Below are 16,662 nucleotides of genomic sequence, written 5' to 3'. Positions count from 1 at the left end.
AGCAAAATTAATTTATGTGGCGGGGGGAGGAGAGTGGACGACGACGTGCCGAGAGACCGCGGGGTGTGAGGGGGCGATCTCCTCACGGGCTACCCCCAACGGCCGCCGCAGGCCCCAGCCCCCAGCTTGAGGGGAACAGCCCCCAGCGCCGGCCGACCCCCCGCCCGCCTCAGGGCTCGCCCGCTCAACCTGTCCGGTGCTGGCGGCAGCTGCCCGCTCGCCCTCCCGGCCGCTGCCCCACTCCCACCCCCACGTTCGCCTCAGGTCACTCGTGAGGGGGGGAAACACGGGCCGCGCCGCTGTCCCTTTAAATAGCATTCTGTGCTTCACGTCGCCGCCGTCTCCTTGTAATAATTAGTCGCGGGCCATAGCACCGCCTCCTCCTCCTCGCGGCCTCCCTGTCTCGGCTCCGCCAATCAGCGCCCGCCCGCGTCACTCTGAGGGCAACGAGACACGGAGAAAGGGGAAAAAAAAGTTTGGTGAGGAGCGAGCGGGGCCGGGCGGGCGGCGGCAGGACGCGGCGGACCCGGAGGCAGGTGAGGGGAGCGCGGCTGGGCCGGGGACCGGCGGACGGCGGGCTGGGGGCCGGCGGCCCCTCTCCGCCGCGGGGCAGGTGGGGCGGCGGCCGCCCGCTCGCCCCGGGGGAGTGGTGGGGGCGCCGAGGGGAGGGTTCCCCCCCCCCCCTCCGACCCCCGCACCCGGCAGGCCCGGGGCTGCGGGGCGGCGGCGGGGCCGGGCCGGGCCCAGGGCCGCGGGGCTCTTTTTCTCCCTTTTTTGGTCGTTCCTTCCTCCTCCCCCCACCCCCCCGCCGGGCAGCTCTCGCTGCGTGCGCAGGAGCCATCCCAGGGCAGAGGTGTTTGTACTCGTGTCCTTGGGTGGAAGGGGAGAGGCAGCCTGCCGGCCCGCGGCGCGCCGCCAGCCCTGCGCCGGGCGGGCGCCCGGCCCCCGCCGCCGCTCCCCTCCTTCCCCGGCCCCGGAGTTATTTTAGTTTGGCTGGGAGAGGCCGGGGGCAGAGCCGGCGGTGCGGCGGGGTCGGCCTCCCCGGCCGGCGGGTCTCCCAGCTGCTGTGGGGGATCGGACTTGAACTAGCGGCGGTGCCCTGGAAGCGGGAGGGCTTCCCCTGTGTCGGGCCTTCCCCCGGGCCGGGGCTGTTGGTGGTTACTGCAGTGTGCGTATCTGCTCCTCGGATAAGTTCAGTGCAGCGGTTTTGGCTGGTTTGGAGACTGGAGTATTCCAGGAAGCAACATGCAGTTTGTGTTGTGGCACCCTTCCAGTTAAACCAAGGGTTCAAGCCTACACAGTCTGTCACCCTTTTGAGTCTTATTGTACAAAAAGTTTTTTGTTGTTTTTGTGTTCACTGAGGAACCCTGCGAAACGTAACCAAACTTACCTCCTTCTAGGCTCTGCAGAAAGCCTGGAGTGATAGATAAGGGGTGCGAACATCCACTCTTGTTTCCATAGGATGTTAGGATGGGGGAATCTTAGAAAATAAAAAGCACTAATTATCTTACTGCCAATAACAACGGCAACAACAACGAAGTACAGAAGCTTCCACTGAATGTGCTGATGTAATGTGGAGGCATTCGGCAAAAACGACGGTCTGTCCTTCTCCCCCTGCATGGACTGACTTAAAGTGCACCGTTGTGTTCTGAAGTCCATTCCCTGGATGTTTGTCCAGACTCGTCCTATAATAGATGTCATTGCGTAAGAGTTACGGGGAGTAAAGAGTGTGCTGAGTTTCATTCTTCTAGGGATCTATGCTCGCATCCTAAGTGTGCCAAACTGTCTGTGTACACTGAAGAGAGAAGGGTGCAGCTTGGTAAGCTGCCCTATGAACTTTAGGTGGGAAAAAAAAAAAAGAAACTATTCTCTTCCTCCTCCTGCTTCCAAGCAAATGATTTTGTTTGTCTGATGTCATCTTAGATAATTTCTTTCAGAGTGCTAATCCTCTTCTGAACTGTGAATGATGGTAACTAAACAATTGAGGAAGCAAATATGTCAATTCCTTCCTTAGTCTCTTTCCTGTCTCTCCTTTAACTTTTATAGCTTTACTCTTTGCAGTCTGCCTGATTTGTTTATCTAGTGCTGAGTTACGTACACCTGTTCTTTATATTAATTATCACCTAACCTAGAACAAGGGGACTGGCTCTCTTCTGATCTGTCATGTATTTGCTCAGGCCACAATAACAGTCTGTTTTGGGAGGATTTTTGTTCTTTATGATACTAAATATCAAAGTCTATGATGTATCAGGGGCATAATTCCTTGGGTTTACTACTTTCCAGATAGAGGAGAAGAAATTCTTCACTACTGAAGAAACTATCTCCTGTATATATTTCATAGGATACCTCTTAAAATATTTTTTGTCTTACAAAACTATGAATCATGTTAAAACAATAACAGATGAAAATAAGTTTACTTCTTGACTAATCATGAACTTATGGCAGAAATGAACAACATTGTATGTTACATAATATATTTTTAAGAGTGTGATCTAAGAATGTAAGTTTACATTTCAGCTTCTTGTTACATTATGGTCTCAGATGGCACATTCAAAACCTTATACAAATAGCTTGAAAGAGATAGTGGCAAGTTGTTGGAAGGATAGTAGCATTAACACAAACTACTGAAAAGTTGCCATGGTTACAGATAAAGGTAATCCCTGTTTCTGTGAAAGTGTGTCCTTTTGTAACAGCTATATTAATCAGTCTGATTTCTGAGAGAATTGTAAGTATACAAACTTCTGGCTCCATTTTCTTGGCAGCTAATAGCTGTGCAGCTATTTTTTTTTTTTTTTAAATACTGAATGGGCTATGACTTGCATTCAAGATACTTGATTTAAGCTACAAAGAGTATTATAGATTACATATAAATGTACTTGGAGCATGCTGGATTCAATCGAAACCGTAGTGTACTTATTTTTTTTCACCCAAGAGATATCTGATGTCAAGGAAAAGTCTTTTAAAATGTCTAGATCCTTTCTCAAGGACTCTGACTGAAGCAGATGATGTGGCCATCTATCACTGGAGGCCTCGGTGATGCAGCTGTACAAAATATAATTCCATGTCCTGGTTTTAAAAAAGAAAAAAACACCAAAAAAACGCACCAAAACCCAACAACAACAGAAAAACAACCCCCAAAACCAAACCAACATGGCAACTGCTGCGAGTGACTGAGACCTGTTACGGATGTGCAGCTTTGTAGGCCAGGAGATAACAGGGCAACGGGGAAAGGTGATTTTCTTAATGGCTTATTCCCTACATAGAAGGAAGCAGTTGGAATTTAACATGTGGGTGAACTTTAATAAGTTCTCAGGCTAGCTAATCTTTGGATGGTTTGAGTTAACTGCTAAAACTTCCAGGAGAATGTGTTTCTGTCTGGTGCATCTGTACTGCTGTCCAGACAATTAACCAGTCCTCTCTGATGAAGACCCAATATTTACCACATGCACCTTTTTGTTGTTTCCAGATTTGATTATTGCAGTGCAGCAGTACATCTTGGATTGAAAGCAGCAAGAGAAATCTCAAAGTTCTTCAAGATTACTGAAATCTCATCAGTCTGGTATGTTGTTCTCTCTAGACTCCTGGAATAGCAAGTTGAATTCTTTGTATGCGAGGGCCTCCTTAGTTATTCCTAAGGATACTGAAGTTTCTAGGACCTTGGCTTTTTATCAGCAACTTCATTCTTGGGAAGTAATATGCTACTAAGAACTATGCAACTATGTATTGCTGGGGTGGTGTAGAAGATTGTTTTTGGTAGTGGTGTTCATAGCAGGACAACGAACCTTCAGTCAACATACACTCTGAACTTGTTTTCATCTTGCCTGTCCTGCCTGGAAATTCCAGGTACTTTTGCAGACTTTTAAAACTAAAGTCAGGTTGGAAAGGAGCTATTATTAATTGACTTCCTAGAGACTGCACACAGACGTATTGAAGAATGTATAAGAATATGAAAAGGAATGTTTCTCTCGTCGCACAGGGAATGTTTTACCTGTCCTTACGTAGACATGGCCCTCGTGAAATTTGTGTTGTTTAGGTTTGATTAAAAAATGATTACTAATGTCTCAAAATAATTTCTCAAATGCCAAAGTTCTGAAATTCCTATACTAATGCACTTTTAAAATTGATAATATCTGCAAAAATTTCTTACACAGCAAGGTTATGAGAACTATTGTTTATAAACAGGATTGCAGCATCTGAGTGTGAGAAAGGAATGGGAAGCTAAATATTACTTTTAAAGCTGTCTCTAATAATAAAAAGCTAAGAGACAGAGCTATAATTGTTTAAAAATAATAAATAAAACATTCAGCACATGCTGTAGTGCTGACATAATTGACAACCAGAGGGTAAAGTCCTTTTCTACAATGCAAGTTCAGTATGTGTACGCAGCAGTTCAGTTGCTTTGCTACTTATTAATGTGTACAGATCCAGGAGGTATAATGTATTCAAGACTGTGAAAAACAGGTGCAAAATTATGAAGAAAGCCCTTATGATTCACACTAATCTGTTGGGAACTGGGCAGTGAGTAACCATCTCTTCATCTAATCCCTGAACAGCCATCACATATATCTTTTGATCGCTACTATTCTGGTCTCTGTTTGAACTGGTAACTTAAAGATGAAAGGCTCTGTTCTTGATCTCTTGAGCTGTCAAGTCCTCCAAACTTGCTGTCTTCTGTATGTGTAAGATTACAGAACAAATGGCCTTTTAGCTGTTCCATGATTACAGTAGTCAAATGAGAGTCAGGTGCTTTCTCTTGTTACTGTCCTCAGTACAAAGTTCAGTGGCAGCAAACTGAATCTTTTTTTACAGTGCTGTCAAAGCTTCCCTGTTGAATGTACTTGCAGCTGCAATCTGCTATTTTGTTTTTTTCTCTGCATTGCTACAGATATTGCAAGAGTAGCAAAGGCATAACATGAGCCTGGACCTTAAAATGGTGCCGTTGCATTTTCTCCAAAATGTGTGTGTTTACAGGGAAAATAGGTGGCTTATGTGCAGAAACTGAGCTTATAAATTAGGCTTTTTAATATCTAGTTTCACTAGGTCTCCTTCAGCATGGGATAATAACTTGAATAGCAATTTTTTTTTATGCCTGGATTCCCAACATCTAGGTACAGATGTGTTTACCCATGATTTCTCATCCAGTGAGGTAGGGTCAGTTGTGAACCTAGTTTTGATACCCCACTTCACAGACTTTTTGGGGATCTTTTACTTATGTGAGGATAGCAAATTACTTGTGAGGCATTCTTAGTATGATAGTTTTGTGTTTGTGTGGGGTTTTTTTTGGTTTTAAATGAGATAAGGTAAGCAAATCTAGGAGGTCAGAGTGGTGAATGGAGGAGAATCTGCTTTGCCATTCCCCTTATGCTCTGGGTAAGCCATGCTCTTGCTTATCAGAAGCTGGCCAAACTTCTGCCAGATCAGTGACTCAGAGGCAGATGGAAGGGTCTGATGAGCACCAGAGCTGGGCTAAGGGAGTGGGCCAGACTGCATGACTGGGAGGGGAAAGGTGGGGAAAAAAAGGGATGAAACCTCACCCTTGTAGTGATAAGGAGCTGCTAGTCGCCTGTGTAACAGAAGCATAAGCTCAAGTGTGGGACGTTTGATGATAAAAATTATTTTTCATCGCCATTGCAGTTGTGAGGTGGCTAGACTTCTGTTGTAGCATAAAGAGCTGGAGAGTTTGGGGGGTAATGTGTTCAGTTGTTTTTTTTTTTTCCTCCCCTTTTGAAAGTACCCAAAAAATAACACTGACTTTGGGGTTGTCATATCCTCTTCTAGCAGTAGGCAGTTTGGTTGATAAGGTTTGTGACTTCTGCTGTTGTTTTTATGGGCCTAAAGTTAATGTGCTCTAAATTGAAGCTTTCCAAGATTGGTTACTGAGATACTTAGAGTACACTTTACTGGTATGTTTTATTTGCATGAACTACGTTCTTGGTTTTGATTGCTTAGATAATGTTTGGTCAAAAAAGTGTCACGTAAGTGTGGCCTCACAGTTATCCTCAGGGGACCCGATTAACTTCTAGCAGTGCTGACTCTTGCAGGGCACTGAATTCAGGTGCAAGGGTTAAGGTCTGGTTCTTTCAGCTTATATTTTAGGTTCTGTAGGGGAAGTTATGTAAATCTTGTTATCTGTTCTAGTAGTGTTTCATAGTTACTGACTTACAACTGTATGAATTGCTGCTTTTCAGTCCTGTTTGGATTTGTGGTGTGATAGGTTGCTCTAAAATAGAAGGTAACACCAAATGTGCTAGTTGACTGTTTTAGAGGAATTAAATGCCCTCCCTGAAGGTGTTTTTTACGCTCTTTTTGTATCACAGCTCAAGGGAGTACTTAGCTGTAAATATTTTCCTGGCGTTAGGTGGTATTTGCAGTAAAGCAGTGTGCTAAACTGTCTCGGACTTGATTAATCTGCATGATGAAAGTTAGGAGATCACCTACCACCTATACCACAAAATGGGTAAGTAGGGGAAGGCAGGCTGCTCCAGCCCTGGCTAGAGGAAAGGTGCTAAGATCCAGAAACAAGGAGGAGTTTTTCCTCTGTTTTCCCCTGTTTTTTTACAAAAGCAACCCAAATGTGCTTACGCTGACAAGTGCTGTATCTTCCTCTAGCTTAATATTTTTAGTTATTTTACGCTAAACACCTGAAAATGTTTTATACAAGGCAACCTTGCTCACCGGGCAAGTCTTGTGTAACTGTGATACTTTGTGGGCGCAGGAGGGAACGCTGGCTGTGTTCTGGCTCTTCCCTGTGTTGCTTGCTTGGAATGGGGCAAGGTTTTTCTCAAACGAGGTGTCGTATCTGCGGTTGTGAAATATTTATTAAGCCTTGTTTTGTTTTTACTCCTCTTGCGTGTTCCAGGCTTTTCACTTGATAGATGGGTAGGGAACTGCATCCGTGTTTACACTGAGGAAAAAGAAACACTTTTAATCTAAACGACAGGTTTTTGTCTAGTGTTAAGAGAAGCTGTGCTGTGAGAACCGCTGTCGATTGTCAGAACGTGAACAGTATCTTACAAATTTGTTCAGTCAAGTGAAGCCTGAATATGCACGAAAAGTTTCTGGCAGAAGCCATGGTACCTTGTGAGATGGAGACAGTCACTTCCTGCGGAGCTCCTCTTCTGCTGACTCATGCTTTAAATTGGTAGAAGAGTCTTTGGAACTGGCAACCCAACGTATTTTTAGCCGGGGTTACCAATTTCTATAGTGTGCCCGGCTTCCCAGGGTAACTCCGGTCACTCTTGAAGAGTGGATGGGCTCAAAACCCACATCTAATTTTATCCTGCACGTAGAGCAAGCGGCGGTTGCGTGATTGCAGCGGGAGAAGCGTTTCCAGCCCGCTCGGATGCTCTCCTCTCCTCTCCTCCACCCTCGACCCCTCCGGCTCGAGAGCAGCGTGCTGGGTAGGGGTGGGTGCCCCCCAGGCACCGGTGCTGCCGGGAGGCTCGGCGGCAGGCGCAGAGGGGCCGCCGGGGGGGCTGGCCGCCCGCTGCCGCTCGCAGGGGCACTCGCTGGGGCTGGCTCGGGGCGACGCGTCGCCAAAGGTTGTAGTTTGTCACAGCCGGGAGCGGGGTCCTGTCCCTTTAAGAACCAGCTCGCCCAGGGTGTTCTAACCTGCCCAGCCTACCCTGCTAGCAAGGAAAAGTTCTTTAAATAATGGATACCCGGCTCTGCCAATCGGGGAGCGGAGCCTGGCTGGCGGGGCGGGGCTCCCTCGCCTCGACCAGTAGGAGATGGGGAGGCGGGGCTCCGCGTCCAGGCTAGGTTGCGCCGAAGTACAGCTTCAAGTGAAGTTAATCTGGGGTGAAGCAAACAGAAAATTGTGGAGATTTTGTTGGTAGGAATTTTCCGGTTCTAATCGTGTCGTGTGGCGTTATTTCGCCCTCTGGGGCAGTGAAGTTCATGTGCGTGGGGCTTTTTTTCATTGTTTCGTTTTCTAATGATGGCAGAATATTAACATTTATGCAGGGAAGCAGAACAAAAGGGCTCTTTAGACAGGAAATAAGGTGTTGAGAGGCTCAAACTTGACCGAGTTTCTTTTGTCATCTGTTGGCTTGCACCGGGTTTTTTTTGCGTGGAAGGATCGAGGCGTTCCACCTTATCTTATGGAGAAATGTTAATTCTAAAATAGCGAGGATAATACTGCTGTTTTGGAGTTACACAATGTTACAGGAAGGGAGCTCGATTTTAACTCTAACTTCTCTGATTCGGATGAGATTTGAGCTAACTAATTATGACAGCTGCTGTGGGATTATTCAGTGATAGCATTTGCTCTAAGTCATTTGTCTTACATTGTCTTTTGTTGTATCACTGAAGACTGCTGCGCTGTTGTCTGTATATTTGTTCTTGATGAGATGAATGTCTCTCAGGTCTTCAGCATTTAGAACAAAGATTTGTAAAAATTATGTAAAACGTTGCAATTTTTCTCTTCTTTTTTTATCAATTTTGCAGAGTATCTGGGTCTGTCAGAGCTCTGATTACAAATGCAGGCAGGAGAATTAAGTTTTATTGCCCTGTGTTGCAGCTACTACCCTTCCAGCCAAAAAAAAAAAGGAAGGGGGGAGATTTTTTTTTCTTTGGTATTGGTCAGAATCTCTTTTGAATCCTGTATTGCCTGATGATAGCAGGTGTTTTCTTTGAGAAGATTATTTTCAGGTTTTGTACCAGTTTTATCAAATATGGTATTTTTAGTGACACTTTCTGCATCTAAAAGGTCTCCAGGAACAGAAAAAGTACAATTTGCCATGGGTGGCATGGGATAGGGTGAGAGGGAGGAGAGCAGGAAGCGGAGAGTCAGGAAGCAGGGAGTTTCTAATGAGAATGAAGACTTTCTTTTAATTGTCATCCTTTCTGTATCTTTGACAAGTATGTTAGATGCAGCCACATGCAGAACAATGCTTTCAGAATGGTGAATATATTTTCTTACTTCCCTAAATATTTCCTGTTTTTTATAAAAACACTTGTGTCTATATACAGTTGCTCATGGGAATTGGAAAGAAGTACTCATCGGCCTAATACTTGTTGAATCTAAGGAGTCTGATGGGTGGGTTTTGTATGATTAGTTGAGATGATAGAAGAATGGATGTGAAAATTGAGCAACAATCTTCCAAATGACAGTGGAAAGCAATTGCTTAGACCTTTACTGAATGTAAACAACTATGATTATCAAACTATACCTCATTCTTTCAGTTTTACGTTGAGCCATTTGGTTTTCTCCCAAAATGCTGGGAATGGATTACTTTTATGTATGTCAGAATGTCTTGACATGCTGGCATCTTGCCATGCTCCAGTGGCTTCTAGGTCTGAATTACTAATTCACTCTTGCTATCTGTTTTTATCTGTTTATAGCATTTTTTTAAATGTTCTAGATTGTATTTAAATCCTGGAAATACTACTTTAGAATGAGCAGTGACTATATAAGGTCTTTTAGCTGAGAGGTGGGCCAGATCTCATGTATCAGGGGATATATAAGTGTTTAAATACCTGGATTTTGATTCATTTCTTAACTTACAAGTGATGCTAGACCTAGACTGAGTGGCTAGATCAGATGTCTGAGGTGAGAGCAAGAAGAATAGTATAGTTTATTATAATTTCTATGAACTTACATTATGAGTATGTGTATTAGACTTGCTTAAACAAAAGGAAGCAAACTTAATTGCTTGTGTGCTATTATGTTTAGCCAAAAGCTGGTTTTGCTTAGAACAGGAAAAAAAGCTGAATACATGAGGCTTTGGTTCATATTGCTTGATGACTGAGTAGCCATTCTTCTTGGGTCCCCTCTGCCCCCCAACTTAGTTAGGAAAGATGTATTATCTGGGACCAATTTTCCTGATTTATTCAACACAGAAGTGAAATGCTCAACTCTCTTGCCACATGTATACAATTCTAATGCAGGCTGTTTGTAGAAAGCAAATCTGCCCTAAAGGATAAACATACCACTTTGCTGGCACAGCTGTACAACTTCTGTATTCAGGCTACAGCAAATGTTTCTTGCCTGCATTCAAAGCCGTTGCTGGCAGGACCCGTGTTGTCCCCGCACGACGATTGGTTGTTCCAGCACTTCTTGTTCATAAAACCTTCTCCTGCACATGCTCCATCTGCAGATCTTAAACACTGTGAATGTGTTGTGTGCCGTGGGATTTATGTGTCTGCTTCTTGTGCCAGGATGGAATATACATCTCTGATGTGAATAAGAGATTCTTGAAAGTGATTGTAAAGCTGTGTACAAAATGCAGGACCGAATTTTATCTTCCCTGTTTATGAGGCAAAGGGGATCTCTGCTCTACGGTCCACTGACGGCTCGTGGCACTTCCCAGTGTCGTGAAGTGGGTGGCCCACCATGTGCTGGGGTGGTAACCCCGCGCTCTGGTTCTGTTTAATACTACTCAGAGAAGGCTGCACGCCTCCCACGGGATGATCTCTGCAAAAGATGCCTGGAGCCTTAGGGAGGGCAGATGTCCATCCTGCAAACGGTGACGTGGGCTTCAGATCTCTCCTTGTGAGTGCCCTCTGCTACACGCAGTGGGCCTCCTGCTGCTTTTCCAGCAGTGGGTCGTGTGAGCACTGGAGGCAAAGTCAACTAGGCTAGCTTAAATTGTTTTAAATTAGTGGCTTGAGCCAACTCAACTGGCTCTTTTCCCCTCCTCTTCTTCCCCCTATTTCCCAAGTGGTTGAATGATCATTTCTGCTAATTGCTGCGTGCCCAAGGCAGAAGGGAGTGGGGGAGAGAGGAATAATGTCATCTTAGAGAGTTTCAGCTGTATCCAAAAAGGGACATCTGCCCATAGTTTTAGATGGGACGGGTTAGGCCTATTAACTAGTTTGCTTGCAGTTTCTAGGAAAGACGTGGTGAAGGGGTGAGCTCAAGAGCTGTTGATCATTACAGCCGTGCTGTTGCAGGGAAGATTGGTACTGGAGGGACAGCCCTCTCATGCAGATACACAAGGACTCCTCACGGAGATAGTTGGCCTCCTGTGGTGTGGAGCTCAGTCTGGGTGGGGCAGATGATCTGGCCAGTGATGTTTACACTGTAATAAGGTTTTGTGAAAATAAGCAGTTAATTACACATGACCTACAAAGGAATAAAAATAGCTTGGATCTGTTCTTGCTTTAAAATCCATTTAACAGAGGCATGAAACGTTTGGGATTTTTAAACCTGCTTATTTTTTTTTTTTTACCTTTAGAAATATCAGGAACATTAAGTCCTTCTTCCCTGTTCTTGTTGGATGTCTCAGATGTGTCATAAGCTTCTCAGCCCTTAATTGAAGGGGTGGGGTGATATATTTTTAACAGATCCCTTCTTCCAACTGTGTTTATAGGGCTTTTGAGCTAAGTAGAGATTAGAAAAACCAAAGCTTTGACAGTGCAAAAATCGTTTCTCCTCGATCAAGTTGTGTTTTCTCGCTCATTCTCCAGCTGTTGACAGAAACTGAGTTTTTTTTCATTTGAAAAGTAACTTTTTTGGCTATTAAATTATGCATTAAGAGATAAACTGAGTTAAATCCTAACCTGATCCATCTTCTGCTCCATTTAGATCAACTTAAGACAATCTTTTGAGTATTACTTAGACAAATGAACACTCGCATTTGAGTATTTCCTAAAAATAGCTCCTCTTTAAGCAGCAGTTTAATAAAATGCACAGCTCTTCCTTTAACTTAATGGTTCAACAATTTTGCAGAAGCTGAAACTGCCTCCGCGCTGAAGACCACCCCTGCTCAGCCCTTCTGCCCTGTCAGGATGTATTTGTATCACAGGACTCTAACCTTCAGGATACAGTATTTGTCAGTCTGAAACATAGTAATCCTGTATCTGGAGAACTAAACTATAAACAATGTGGCTGACTTGGCAGGCCCCGGCAACCACCTGAACAGTTTAACTAGCCCAGGGTTTAAGACAACACTGCACTGGTGCGTCCTGTGATTCATAATGCTAATGCATTTTTATCTATGTGAAGGATGAGGGAAACAAACATAATAATCAAATTGGAATGGGAGCTTAATAGCAGTATTTTAGAAGACAGAAGTGAGGTGCTTTCAGCTTGTTTAAATGTTTTGCATTGGATGTGTTGGTTTTTTTTAAACAAGGACTGGAGTTTTCACCATTAGCTTGAACAAGGCAGGAGGCTAGACAGCTTTCATGTGTGTGCCATTAATGTAATTGGGCTGATGAAAGCAGAATATTGCATGGGGAAGGCAGATATTTTCCACTTGAGGTTTTAAATTATATTTGGAGGTGAGAGAGAACCACTGATTCTACAGGCAAAAATGTAGAATTTCTGTACCTAAATTGGACATATTCATGCCTTTTTATACAAAAGGCTATCTTTGAGTTAGATTGTCAGAAGAAAACATTTAACGAGTTGTTGATCACGCTGTTTTTGAGGACGGGGTGGCAGGGGAGATAGGAGACTGCAAAGGAGGATAAAATTGTTTCTCTACTACCCCCTGTATGAACTGAGAAGTTTTTCTAAAATTATATATAGAATCAAGACCTTAATGCAATGTAATGTTACCGTGTAGCAGAATGTTTTCTGTGCAACAGGATGACCTTGCATTGGAATCTGCACCATTATCAAGGTAGAGGCAAAAGAAGTGGCTGCGTTTTGAATGTTAAACCAAAACGTTTGGAGATTGTTCTTCCTGCCTAGCTCCTTCAGAATTAGGTAAGAAGCTTATAAGGTAGCTTTTGTTGCTGATACAGGAGAGTTTTCAAAGTGAACTTCACCAGATGACTTAGGTTGGGATTATGCTATCCAAATATCATGCTAGTATGATGTACTGTTGGATGTTGGGGTTAAGTCCTTGAATAAAGTGATTTTGTAGGTATTAATTAGAATGAGTTATCAAACAAATGTTATTGTCCTGGTGAAAAGTAACTAGAAAAGTAAGGATTTTAGTGTTTTATGATATCAAAACCATTTGATTACTAACTTGCAAAAAAAGAAAAAAAAATTGTGGCAATATGGAAGGGCTTACCTGGAACATTTCTTAGGGAAGAGACTTTAGGATTGTTCAATAGGATTGTTTTGAATATCAGCATATTTTCATGGGTTTTGTTTAAAGTATCCTGGGAGAGGAGGAAGGCAGCATTAGTAACAATAGGTCAAGCTAAGTGTATTATTAGTTACATAACAAACAAATTGTCAGCTGAGTGTGACAGACCATGCAGGGGCTGAGACTAGTGTTGAGATCAAGGAGCATTTGTCTTGTGAACTGGCCTGGCAGCCATACATGATTTTTTTTTTTTTTTTTTTCCTTCCTAATAAGTCTAGTCAAACTTGACTTAGCACTTTGATTGTGATTTAAAACGCCTATGCATAGCAGGGGAGTAATTGGCTGGCTTTAAAATTTTTTTTGGAAAACAATAACAAAAATCTAATTTCACACTCTGGTCACTTAGTTGATTGTGTTGCCTTCCTGCATTTGCTTTTTTCTAACTTGGTGTCTATGAAACTTTTGACTGTTGCCTATGGTCTCTCTTACTGCAAGAATTAGCTTGTTATTCTGCAAAGTTATAATGTGACTGTGACCCGTGGTCTTAAGTTTATACCTAGTCATTCTGTATATAAATAATCCCTGATGAGTTGCTACCTATTTGCCCTTCTGTCTTCTGCCTCAGATCCCCCACTGCGCAATCAGAATGCTTGAAATATTGGTCTGCTCTGTTGAGGAATACCTCTGTTATTGCTGCAGCTCTGACACTGTAATTTCTCAGACTGTCAAGGCCTGAAATGAAGAATTTATTGAAACTTCTTTGTTATGGCCTGATAGCTCTATCTGGTGAACTTACACTGGGTGGCATATACAGTGTAAAATGTGTGTTGCAGTGTTGCTGGGTTTACTTAAGTAGCATCAAGTTAGTTGTTAAAATGGGAAAGTCTTCTCCTGAAACCCAGGGTTATGGGTTAAAATTAGTGATTTTTAATGTAGGGGATACAAATATTCTTCAACAGTAGTGTGCGGTTTTTTTGTCTTCACAAAAGGAGTGTGAGACAGAAGAGATTTCTGGGAGACAGTGTTAGGGCATTGGGCTTTTGTTTTTTCAAGCCATAGCAAGGATGTGTTACTTGTGGAATTAGCCTAGCGTAATGCAGCAGCTGAAGCTGCGGTGCCTGTGAATGAATCTTTAGGCCAAGCTGAAGGGCATTGGTCTTGCTGATCTCCCTCTTGTTTCTGACCTTATACCATAATGAAAGGGGATATATTATGCTCTTTTCCCATTGTTTCCTGATAGAAACCCCGTTGTCCGGTATTTGTGGATGGATGGGAATGAGCGTTGTGATAGAAAGCCACACCTTGCTGACAGTTGAGGCTCAATATCTTGTGAGCAGATTTTGTTCCCTCTTCATCCATTCTGAAGTGTGATACAGGCTTTAATATGCCAAGCAAAATAATTGAAGAGAGATCTGGCTTGCATTTTCTATGTTTGTCTACTTCTCCTTTATATCACAAATTTTCCTTTCTCTAGAAAGTGCTGTTACTCTGTTGTGTCGATCTGTTCGCTGGCAGAGTACAATCACTATGGCAAGAGGATAAAAAGAGAAGTCAGTTGGACTTAAAGAGTTATTCTTCAAAATGCTTCTAAAAATGCAAATTTCTGTTTATGTGCCTTGAGGAAAAAGAGGGAATCCCATGGCACTACTTAACAGCTTGGTCCTTTTGGATAAAAGTCCCTCCCTTAAAGCCATTTATGGCTGTATTTTTCTATGTAGAATTGTAGAAAGAACTCTGTACAAAGGTACTATCGTAATAAATGGGGAGACAGTGGCATCCAGCCATGCTATTTTTAGGCTATTGTGCTCTTAACTTGCTGATCTAAGTGTTCTGGACAGGCAGTGGGGGAGATATTGTACTAGAAATGCATGCTCACATAGCTGAATCTTGTCTGAAAACAGAATGAATAGAAAACTTGGTTATCAGAAAGGCAGTCTACAGAGTTGTACCTGGACTATTAGTAGGTAAAAAGGATGCCCTGGTGGTTAAAGCACAATGTTTGCAATGCAGACTTTTACTCAAAAGCTGTCAGCTCTGGCTTTCTTGTCAGTTGAGAAACTGAAATACATGCAGTCTGTTCTGTATGGGCTTAGGAAAGAAGTATAAAAAAACCCTATTTTCTGTTCCATGATGGCAGTGGGAAAAATGCCAGTTGTCCTCAATCAAGTTTCTTCCAATAGTTCTTAAGCTTTTCCTAAACAGTGTAATGACCTCTCCATCTGAGCAAGTGGTGTAATTTTGGAAACCTTCAGAAAGGAGGGTGTCTCACACTGCAAATTTCTGATCATTCCTTAGCCCCCTTATCTATTAATCTGACACTATCTTGGATAGTTAAGGCTGACACAAGGCAACTCTTAATTAATTTTCACTCTGACCTCTTGGTGATGTGTACATTTTTCTTTGGCTTATACTGTAAGTGAGGCTGTGCCTTAAAGTTCAGTTCTACTAACTAGGTAGTTTCACCTTCCTCTGGCAGTGCACTGTTAACCTTGACTCTTCTGGCACAGAGCTGTAGAGCTGCACCATAAACCAGATAACAAGAACCAATCCAGGCTTTTGAAGAATGAAGTCTTCAAGGTAGATCAGTTCCTGGCCCAGCAACACTGTGGCAGAAGTATCTAAAGCCCCAAATTACCTCTATCATGAAACCATTGTGTCGGTTGCATATAAATATATATTGGATGCATGTGTATTGGTTGCACTTGGATGTTTACACATTGCAGTGTTTCAGGCAGTATAAGGTGATAGTTGAGAGGAAACTAAGGAAAGATGCAAAACTTCATAGTGTGACCAGTTGGTATATTCATATCTTCAGTGAAAGTTGACAGTATATTAAAGTGATGGATAAATACCAGTTACCCAGCATGGTGGCTGCTAATCAACTGTATAATATTTTCCTATGCTTTGTGCAGGGTGATAGGTTTTAGTATTTAGACATCCAGTAACTTGTTTGGGATCATGTAACCTGGCTTCCCCAGTGACTGAAATAATAACTGAGGGGGAAAAAAAAACCCACCCCACCAACAAACCCCCCTAGAATAGCATTAGGGTTAAAACAAAGTAGCACCTTTTGAGTCCCTTGGCTAAATTTAAGTGCATTGCAAAAGATGAGGAATGCAGCTTTGCCACAGGGAACATCATACTTATACCTCTTCTGCTGAAAACTTGTCCTTAAATACCCTCTGTTAGGTCAGGCTTTAGCTTTAGGTTGAGTTCCCCATCAAACCACAGTAAGGGTATTGTATAATTTTCAACACTTAAATTAGACATAGTGCATAATTCTAAATAGAGCAACACATCATGCATGATAATCACAATGTTCTTGGAAGTTAAGTTGAATTCAAGATGCCCTAGCCAGAAATGATGATGATGATAGTGTTATTTATTAACAGCTAGGAACCCTGATATTAGAGCAGGACCTCCCTTAGCATTAGGCCCACGTAGAACTGTAGCATTATAAGCTAATTAAAATTCTACACAGTGTTGTTTACAAAAACAAATTATAATGTGTTTTGTGCTTACTGTCAGTTCTCAGCAACAGGTGTTTTGTTAACAAGAAGCTGTCTATTTTGGGAACTTGTGTTAAAGCGGTTTTTATCTCTTCTGGGTTTGATATGCTTAAAATAAGTGAAACTTATGCTGTATTGAGAGAAGATTACTTATTCACTGAAGC

At 42.9% G+C, this 16,662-nt stretch overlaps 1 protein-coding gene across 5 annotated transcripts in view; it reads left to right on the top strand.

The window, feature by feature from the left end:
- The first annotated feature begins 384 nt into the window (after positions 1-384).
- ZFAND6 (zinc finger AN1-type containing 6) overlaps positions 385-16,662 on the top strand; it is a 38,602-nt gene continuing 22,324 nt past the window's right edge. Inside the window, exons 1-2 of one of the 5 annotated variants that reach the window (XR_012776270.1) lie at positions 385-536; positions 3,467-3,559. The gene's annotated coding sequence lies outside the window, so the exon portion shown is untranslated. Of the gene's footprint in view, positions 537-1,146; positions 1,169-3,466; positions 3,560-7,737; positions 7,835-16,662 lie in introns of those variants that run through there. The other 4 variants (XM_075506201.1, XM_075506202.1, XM_075506203.1 and 1 more) reach the window with 4 other exon arrangements.

The sequence above is a fragment of the Mycteria americana genome, chromosome 6 (genome assembly GCF_035582795.1).
Source record: "Mycteria americana isolate JAX WOST 10 ecotype Jacksonville Zoo and Gardens chromosome 6, USCA_MyAme_1.0, whole genome shotgun sequence".
Classification (NCBI taxonomy): Eukaryota; Metazoa; Chordata; class Aves; order Ciconiiformes; family Ciconiidae; genus Mycteria; species Mycteria americana.
This window is presented reverse-complemented; position numbering and strand designations above follow the sequence as displayed.